This window comes from Catharus ustulatus, chromosome 6 (assembly GCF_009819885.2).
Source record: "Catharus ustulatus isolate bCatUst1 chromosome 6, bCatUst1.pri.v2, whole genome shotgun sequence".
Taxonomy (NCBI): Eukaryota; Metazoa; Chordata; class Aves; order Passeriformes; family Turdidae; genus Catharus; species Catharus ustulatus.
Genome location: NC_046226.1, coordinates 56,866,450 through 56,876,176, shown reverse-complemented (window position 1 = coordinate 56,876,176; position 9,727 = coordinate 56,866,450). Strand labels below are relative to the sequence as shown.

Here is a 9,727-nt window from a genome sequence, read left to right as displayed (position 1 = left end):
CTGAGCCAAAATAACTTGGAGCACAGAAAATTCTCTTAGGATTGGGGACTGCACCCCATTTGCCGCTCTGTTACCTTTAGTAGTAGACCTTTCTCCTCAGTAAATTTGACCTAAAGTTGTAATTTTGGTCCTTGTCAAATATATCTTAATTTGCTACTCTGACGGTGTATTTTTTTCCAGCAGTTCTCCCATCTTTTTTGTAAAGACTGGTTGGTGTTTCATCACAGTTACTGTCCTTTTTGTGGTCTGTTGGCAGAGCTTAAGAAGGAAATTGTGCAGGACTCATCTGTAGAGCTTCCCAGATACAGACCAGTGTTTCATGGGAGCAACAAACAGGGGAGGTCAGGAATTTTCCTTTCAGGTACTGAAAAATTGCTTTGAGATGCCAATAACTAAAAAGATTAAAATCTTTAAAGAAGATATAAAGATTATCTTTATTTTTTAAAAGTTTTTTATATACTTTTTTTTTTTTGGACATGAGAGGTTATTTTTAACTCTAGATATTTTTTAGCCAGCAGAGGGAGTTCAAGCCCCCATTTTACACTGACTGCAGGCTGGGCTGTGTGATCAACACTTCTGGATGCACTTAATGGAACATTCTCAGCCTAGTTAAGTGCTGGGGCCTGAATCAAGGGGTTTGAGACTGTGAATTATCAGTAATACACATTTGTTTGTACCAAGATGTTTGCATCTGTAACACTTTTGCACTGTGCTTGGCATATTAAAATGTTAAGGGTATGAAAGTGGCACATCTTATAAAGTACCAAATCCAGTGTCTTTTTGTCTCACAGTTAAATACCATTTGCTGTTAATGAGTCTCAGAACAATCTCTGATCTTTGAGAACCCCAGGAATCAGCAATGGACAGAATGTTTTGGAAGTAATTTTATTTTTTAATGCAGTGATCAAATTTTCTTGTAGAAAACTCTCAACTGAGCATTCACCCCTGAGCAGTCAGGGTCTTTTATACCAGCTCAAGCTGATAACTGTAAATGTAAACCACATTTCAAAGTAATTCATTGTATACTCTGGGCTGACAAATGTTAAATTACACAAATTTGAGCAGATGCACATGTTGGTACCCTAGATTTCTGGACAGACTCTTCAGAATGGAGCAGCTTGTTCTTGTGTGCAAATACATATTGACAAGAATTACTTGGCTAGTTTCTCAGATTTCCTGAAACTAGCACTACACAAATGTCTATTTTTACTGCAAGGAAAACTGAAATGTTCCAACTTTTGAGGACTTAATTATAGGTGGGGTGAACCTCAAGACCCACGTTACAGCACTTCCTCTTTTTCATTTAACCTAATGGGCTACCACTTGTGTTTATACAGCATTGCAAACTAAATTTAGACATAGCAGCAAGGACTAAAACAAATTGTGCTTTGTCAGGAGAGCGAAGAAAGGAACTGAGCAGTGAAAACAGTGCGGGAAGTCGGCGTGTCTGGCATTGACACAGTGCTGCGAAATCAATGCTTTGATGGCCTATAAAGCATAATAACAGCTGTGTGAAAGATTTGCTGTGCTTAGCTGGCATTATCTCTTGTGCGGAGGAAAGTACATTGTAAACCAGTAAAAATTAACTGCCACAGCACAATGATGGCTTGTGACTGGGAATTCAGATAAAGTTTTGCCGCTGTTGGCGGGATGATGAAAAGAACTGGGGCCATTTGCATACAGGTGAGGAGAGGTGGTGATGTCCTGTGTTCCCCAGAGGCCAAGGCAGCGCAGGTATGTGAAGTGCTTCAGCTCTAAGTACTGCCTTTACTTTAACCTGATGTTTTTTTTAAACCTGGTTGTAGAGTAAGAGAAGAGGATCTTGGGAAATGGACAATCCCAGGAAACATCATTGGGTGGCAGCAGAGCATTTACCACTTGCTGTGGCATCCCAGCAAAATAAAGCCAGAAAGAACAGCAGTTCTGCATGTTTGTGATGTAGGTAATTGCAGATGAGATCTCAGAATGGTATTTATGGTGAGACAGCCATTTGAGACACAAGATTTATCTCCAAAAGTGTGTTTGCATGTGTGTATGTGTCTGTGTATATATGTAAAAATATATATTTATATATAAATATATGTGCATGTAAACATAAAAGCTCTGTCTCTGCAGGTGAGGTTTGCTCTGTGATAGTGAGAAGCCTTAATGTGATGACTGCTAGCTTCCAAATTAGATCCCATATCCCTGACAGACCAAGTTTGTTCCCAAGAGATATATCTTGCTGCTGGTGCAAATAAAAGTATGTAAAAGTTCTAATTTAGAATCAACTGGGTCTGTGAATGTGACCAGGAAAAGTTACAGTTTTAATAAAAACTCCCTGGTTTGGTATAGTAAAAATATGACAAGCAGGACAGTATTTGTTACTCTTTTAGGAAGAATTGAACCTCTCCATATTTATTCTACTGCATGAGTATTTGGCCTTTTTGGATAATGCAGACAGTGCTTGAAAGACTCCAAAAATCTGTTCTATATTTGGAACTAGGAGCTAAGTGTGTTTTGTGTGTTTTCATTTTAGTGAAGAGATAGAGCATTTGATTTTCTTTGTTTTGTGTTTTCCTTTAAAACTTCACCCTGTAGCTCACACAAAGGAATGTGTCATGGCCTTAAGGAGAACACAAACTGCAGCAGGCATGCATACAAACTTGTCTGTTTCTTTTATGGAGTTACATCTTCTACAAAAAAGTGCTAACTTTTTTTTGCTGGTATTGTAAGTAAATCTCTTACCTTCCAACTACTCATTCTGCTGTCACCACCATGGAAATGCCATCAATCTCCTACTTCATGGGCAATGTTGCTGCAAATGTGGAAACTCAGTGACTGGAAGGAATTTAACATCTTTCTACTACTACTTCACCTGCAAATAAGAAAGTTAAAACTGTCCCCATGGACTTCCTTCAGGCATCAGGGACAGGCTGGCTTTGGGAATTGTTTGTTCCTGAAGTAGCGGGGGGACCTCTGTGGTTCACTGCTCCTACTGAGTACCAAATGTTAGATACCAATCATTATAGTCTGGCCTGAAGATTTTGCCTCAGTAATGCTGAGATTTTTCTGAACTATGCTGATTTCTGTTCGGTTCAAACCCAAGGCCCACAGCCCACAGAAACAAGAACAAGCTCTGAAAAAGGGCTGCCCTGTTTTGAAGCTCTCACTGAGCTCAGGATTCAGTGCTTGCTTCTGTATCCCCAAAAGTTATGACCCATCTTATTCTTGCATGAATAAGAGGCAGCACTTTCTGGATCCCAGCTCCCTGGTAGTCCTAAACCCTTATTTGCTGGTGGCATATGGCTTCTTCAAGGAATAAAGGCTTTTGGCTCCTGCAGGGTTTAATAAAGCCTATTTTTATACATGTAAGTGCTGTTGGAAACTCTCTCAAGAAAGATATCTCTAAAACTATATTGCTATTTTGTTTGTACAGATTACTGCAAGAGATTCTCAACTGTTGTCTCAACTTCTAGTAACTAAGACATAAGATTCTTGTCCTGAAAAGCTTGGAAAATTAAGCAAGAATCAATGTGAGAAAAGAAACCTGTTCAGTCATAGGAAGGTTCCTTGTGTTTGGACAGGATGTCATGAGATTATTACATCAGATCATCTTTGTTGTATCTGCAGTGATTTAACTACAGTGAATTGACTTCATTCCTGTATTTTTGTCTTGATAGTTTTAAGTAATTCCCTTGCACCCACACAGCTCTGGGATTAACTTTATTTGCCTATACACAGGTGAAATGTCCCCTTATGTGGTGTTTAATGATTTGTGTACCTTTTGCAGAACATTAAGGTGGTAGACTGGAAATTACAGGAATTGTGGAAGGTCAAATGAACAAACTCTGAGGATACCCCACTTGTCGCTAATGTCTAACCAAAGAATGCAGTCATCAGTGAGAATATGATGGTAGAAACAACATCTGAGCTTTTTATCTGTAGGGAATTGATTAGTTTGGGATTATGGTAGAGGAAATTGTTGGTGACTAATGGGAATGTTCTTATTTTTTCACTTTAGTACATGTAGCAGTATTTTCTTATTTTCTTTTGGACAAAGACACTGCTTGAGGAAAGAGGCTGGTACTGGAAAAACTTTATTAGAGAAATCCATTATACCTGTTCTAATACTGAAGTTTCATGTTCTTTTCAAGACTGTGCTGCTTTCTGTCTCTTTGAGAGGTCAGGTCTCTAAATCTCAACTTTATAACCCTTAGTTAATTAATAGCCTTTGGCTTTCATTTTCTTAATTTTCAAGGATTTGCCAACCTGACTGCAGAAAAATCATGATACCTATTGTCCTGTGCCTGTCTTGCATGCTGACAATGGGAAAACTTGCTTTTTCCCACAAGTTTGCAATGACATCCTCATCTACTCTAGGGATTACTTCAAGAGGATAACCATTTCCTCCTAGTTCAGCTTCCCTGTGTCAAAGATACTTGATCGTTTCCAGTGGGTGGAGAAGGGCAGTTTGCAGGCTGATAATTCCAGGGCATAAAACCCTCATGTTAACAAAATAACATGAGGATCTTTAAGGTCAGCACTGACTGTAGAACCCTTATAGCCCTGGTGACTACAGCCAAAGGCTATTCCTGCAAGTAATGCTAGCAGGAATTTCTGAAGGTTCATTTGGATCTGCTGTGGATCTGGCAAAACTGCATCCAAACCTCATGTGTTTAAAAGGCTGAATTTTGGGCTCAATGACTTGCCCATTTTAATGAAAGTTTGTTTTAGGTAGAAAGCTTCAGAATATGCAATTATGAAAGACCCTACACAAATTCTTGAGCAAAGACAAAAGAAGTTACTGCTGTTTTGAAGGAGGGCACCTGAAATCATCAAAATATTCATGCATTGTTGGGGCAAATTGTTACAAATCTGGGTGTTACCCTCTTTTTCAGTGTACCACAGACTTCTCAGAAGTCTCAGATTTTCATGTGGCCCTGTGTAAAAGGAAGTGATAATGTATTATTCATAAAATAGTGTTTCAATCATTTTGTCTGCTTCCCTCAATTCACTAGCAGAGGGTTTAAGGATTGATCACCTACTTAATTTAGCTTGAATTCACTGCTAAAGTACTCCAACTATGCTGTCCCTGCCACAAACAAGGGTTTGTCACTCTGTGCTATCTGAATCCGTGTCACAGGCTGCAAGCCTTGCTGAGCGTGGAGGTCCATCCTCTTCAGAGCTGTGTAATGTTCACAACAAAATTGTCAGATGTCTCTTCTCAAAGAAGTGTGGCATTTTGAAGCATTACTGTTTTACTGCAGAGCTGCCAAGTGGATGCCTTTCTGGAATGTGCAGTTTTAAGCTTTTTAGATCTGCTTGATGGTTCCTGGTCTGTGTGAGGGAGGATGATTAGATAAGGTGGCTGTAATCACCCATCTTGATCTGACACTGATGTCTCTTTCCACAGAAGTCTTGGGTGACTGCTCAGTGCACATTCAGGAAAGTTCTCCCACTCTCCTTGTTGCATGCCCTGCTTAGTTGGGTTAAAAACAGAACTTTATATTCTGAGAACGTAACCAAAGGTGGAAACCTGAGCTTCATGGGAAAGAGAATAGATCCTTTTGGCATGTCAGAATGGGTTAGCTCTTTCAATAACTCCATGGTTTTGCCCCGAATGGGAAGACTGAGACTCTGACTTCCCACTTGCTTAGGAGTGGTAGACATTCAGCTCCTACTCTGCAGAATTTGTGGTTGTCTTTGAGCTGTTCTACAGAAGAGTGAATTATTTCTTCATTCTAACTCCACTTAAAGGCCTGAAAGAGTTCTTTTTGTTTCAGTGGCCTTTGGTCAGGCCTGGGATGTGTTCTGAAAACAACAGGGACTGTCACGGTGGCTTTTTTTCACCCTAAAGCAAATTTTCAGGTGACACTGAACTCAGGGTGGTGACACACCTGAGGGATGGGATGCTATCCAGAGGGACCTGGACAAGCTTGACAAGTGAGCCCATGGGAATCTCAAAGTTTTAACAAGATCAGGTGCTGGTGCTGCACCTGGGTTGGGTTAGCCCTTGGTATCAATCCAGGCTGGGGATGAGCAGATCCAGAGTAGCCCTGGATTTGATGGTCCTGATGGGTGAGAGGCTGGATGTGAACTGGGAATGTGCAATTGCAGCCTGGAAAGTCACCCACATTCTGGGCTGTGTCCAAAGCAGGAGAGGGAGGGGATTCTGCCCCTTTGCTCTGGTGAGACCCCACCTGCAGAGCTGCCTCCAGCTCTGGAGTCCCAGCTCAGAAAGGGCATGGAGCTGTTGGAGTGAGTCCAGAGGAGGCCACCAAGGTAATGCAGCAGCTCTCCTACCAGGAGACCCTGAGAGAATTGGGATTGTTCAGCCTGGAAAAGAGAAGGATTAAGGGTGACCCAACTGTGGCCTCCAATACCTGAACAGAGCCTACAAGAAAGATGGAGAGAGACTTTTCACATGAGCATGGAGTGACAAGACAAGGAGAAATAGATTCAAATCGAGAGTAGATTTAGATTAGATATTTTTAAAAAATTCTTTATTGTAGGCTGGTGAGGCCCTAGTAGTACAGGTTGCCCAGAGAAGCTGTGGCTGCCTTTTTCTTGTAATTGTTCAAGGCCAGGGCTTTGAGCAACCTTGGATAGTGAAAGGTATCCCTACTCAGAGCAGGGAGCTTGGAATGAGATGATGTTTAAGGTGCCTTCCAACCCAAAGTATTCTAGGATTCTATGATAAACACAGACTGGCAACATAGCCTAACCTCCTGGATTTTCCAAGAGCTTTGCCACTAAGAAAATGAAGTGCATGCTTACTGTAAAATTATCAGTAAAAAAATATTTAGATGCTAGACGTGTTCAGAAACAATTTTTTAATGTTTTTGTGGGTGTCTTCCTAAGTATTTTGGAATTTTTGTATATGTAATTATAGTCTTTCATAGGAAAATTTTTGAAATTTGAATGTTCTTCTAATTGTGTTAAGGTAGCTCAATGAAGAGAAAAGAGTAATTGCGAACTGGTAAAATTTACTCCTAAGTACCCTGAAAAGATACATGAACAACACTCAAAATTTCCACCATGGTTTAATATTTCAAAGATTCATAGAATAAATGTGTTATAGCACATTTCATGCTATAGAAATAATTTTAAATACGTATTTTCCAAAAGAACTGATGATTTAGGTTCTATAATATTTGACATGTTTGTTATGTGCTTTCTGGGGCTCTTTTTGCAAAGATGGGTAAGTACAATATCACTCTGGACAGCATTTACCTAGGGCAAAGGCAGTCTCTTTTCATTCTCAATTTCTTATGGTAGTGCCTTGAGGCTGCTTAAGATCCAGACGGTGTTGTATGAGTACACAGAACAATAAATAATCCCTGTCACAAAGAAACTTTAACCCAAACAGGCAGTATGAGGAGAGGGGCATCCAGAGAAGTAAAGATATAATAAAATAACATAAATTCCAGTGTTTTGTTTTCTTGTTGAGATAAGGTGTGTTCTGGGGGAAATTAAGGGAATTGGGGGAAGAAAGGATCTGGTTGAACCTTCACAGGAGGTAAAGGATGTTGGAAGGAAGCTGAGGTAAAAGACTAAGAAAGGAGGGGAGAAAGGTGGCTCTAAACTGGATAGACAGTGATGAATCAGAGCCCCTGGATGAGTCCTGACTCAGGAACGATTTACTTCCTGTTGAGAAGCATAGGATGTTTTGCACATATATTTGTATACTCAAGGGCAGACATCTGCATGACCTTCACTTGTGGTTTCTCAGGAAGAATACCTGTTTGAATATTTAGCAACATTATTATCACTAGGTTTTGATGCAAAGGTTATAAAACCCCATTCAGGTTTTCTCTGTAGCATGGAGCATAGCAACAGCTCCAGATTCTGAGGTCCCCAAATCCTTTTTAAAGCTGTATGAATCTTGTGTCTCTTTTCAGACATGAGCGATTTCCTGCACAAGGCTCACATTCAGAAATTAATTTGAGTTGTGTGAAGGTTCTTTTCAGTGTATCAAGTGTTATCATCTAACCCCAAAATTTCAGTTAATCTCCTCCTCACTCATTGATGGGGAAAAAGAGCAGGAAAGTTCGGAACTGCCTTGATTTTTAAAACCCAAAGCACACAAAGGCCTGTTCACTTTGCAGTTGCATCTCTGATGAAATACTCAGAAAAAAAGCAAGGGGTGAAACACTAGATTTCTTTTCTTCTGTCTTGCAGCTTGGAGGTGGGTTTGGAGAAGGTTTTTTGGTTTTTAGCCAGGAAAGCTGATTATTGTTAATAATGCTACCTCTAATGTTTCATTGTAATCTTATTTTAAGGAAATGTTTGAGCATTAAGCATTTTTCCCACAGCAATGAAACAATGTACCTTTCCCTGCCAAAGATCACATTCTCATGTATCCTCTTCATTTCTGTAGCTGGAAGGTGAAGCTTGGAATTTTTCCAGTAGTCCAGCTGCCAATTTGCCATCATTGATCATTATCAGGAGCCATTTGACAGGTGTCTCAGGTATAGCAAAGCATGTTCTTGCTGTGTGTGATGTATTTATTACCTGTGTCAGGTCTTGGGACCCTGCTTGTACTGGTTTTTGGGAGGTTTTTTCACTTCTTACCTGGCTGTAGTTTTCTAAGAGGTGACTCCTATGAAATAATTAAGTCATAGTGCAATGATTGCTTTGGGGTGTGTGATGAAGCACAGAGTTTGCTGGCACTCACACTATAAACAGACCTAATTCAATCCCTTGGCACTCTGTGGAAGTTCAGCTATTGAATTCAATGAGAGGAGGTGCCTGCCCAATGCTTTTCTGACTTAACATTCAGTTCTGTGCCTCTGAAATGTTGCAATGTCTGTCAAGAAAGTTACGAGATTGTATCATTCACATAGATTATATAATCCTCAGTTTAGTAGAAAGGAAAAAAAAAAAAAGGAGGGAGGTAAGGGTGGAAGAAAGAAAAACCTATCAGTAGCTCTTACTTCAGTTGCAAAGGAATCAGATTTTTGTCATGTGATGGCACCTCACAGCATTTACTGCTTTAGGGTTTACCAGTAAGTGACACTGCAAGGACTCATCATATCCTGATAATACACGAAGGGCTGTAAATGCTTTGCATGCTGATTAATTTCAAAACCCAAAATTTCATCCCAAGTGGGATTTAATTTTTTTTTCTGTGACAGCTAAGCACTTAGACTTGGCATCATGCTTTGCATCAGTGCCTTGTTTTAGCACTGTGGCTACTAAGCTGAGATGCAAAAACAGAAGAAATTTTAAAAATTCAATTGATCTTAGTGCTTTATGATCCATCTAGTGATGCTTGTTGCATTTCAATTCTGTGTTATTAGCATTACATATACCATATGAGAAATCATGTAAAGATAATTTTTATTGAAAGTAAAATAAAACTTGGAAATTTTCCTGCTAGTCAAAGGTTTTGTAGCAGCTTGTTTATTCAAAGTCTAAATTCAGAGACTGATTTGAATTGTGCTTTAAGAATAATAATCACAGAATACTACTAATAAATGCTGGAGAACTTGTCAGTGCTCAAAGAAGCTTGAAGGTATTTGAGTTATTTGCCAGACTTGGCCTTCGCACTGATGGAGTTTGGGCTAGAATGTATGTTCTAGATGGTTGATTAGGTGCCAAACAGCTAATCTTAGTGCTTGTAGTTGTCCATGCCTCTTTAACATTTTCATAATGTATTAATCATTATTAACCCTTTATAAATATACCCTGAATAAAAAGTGTGACCGTTCAGGATTTTTTTTCCCAAGTTTAATATTAAAGG

At 39.6% G+C, this 9,727-nt stretch overlaps 1 protein-coding gene across 1 annotated transcript in view; it reads left to right on the top strand.

Moving 5' to 3' along the window:
• The first annotated feature begins 260 nt into the window (after window positions 1–260).
• SMIM38 (small integral membrane protein 38) overlaps window positions 261–9,727 on the top strand; it is a 32,197-nt gene continuing 22,730 nt past the window's right edge. Inside the window, exons 1-2 of the mRNA XM_033063101.2 lie at window positions 261–361; window positions 1,806–1,942. The gene's annotated coding sequence lies outside the window, so the exon portion shown is untranslated. The remainder of the gene's footprint in view (window positions 362–1,805; window positions 1,943–9,727) is intronic.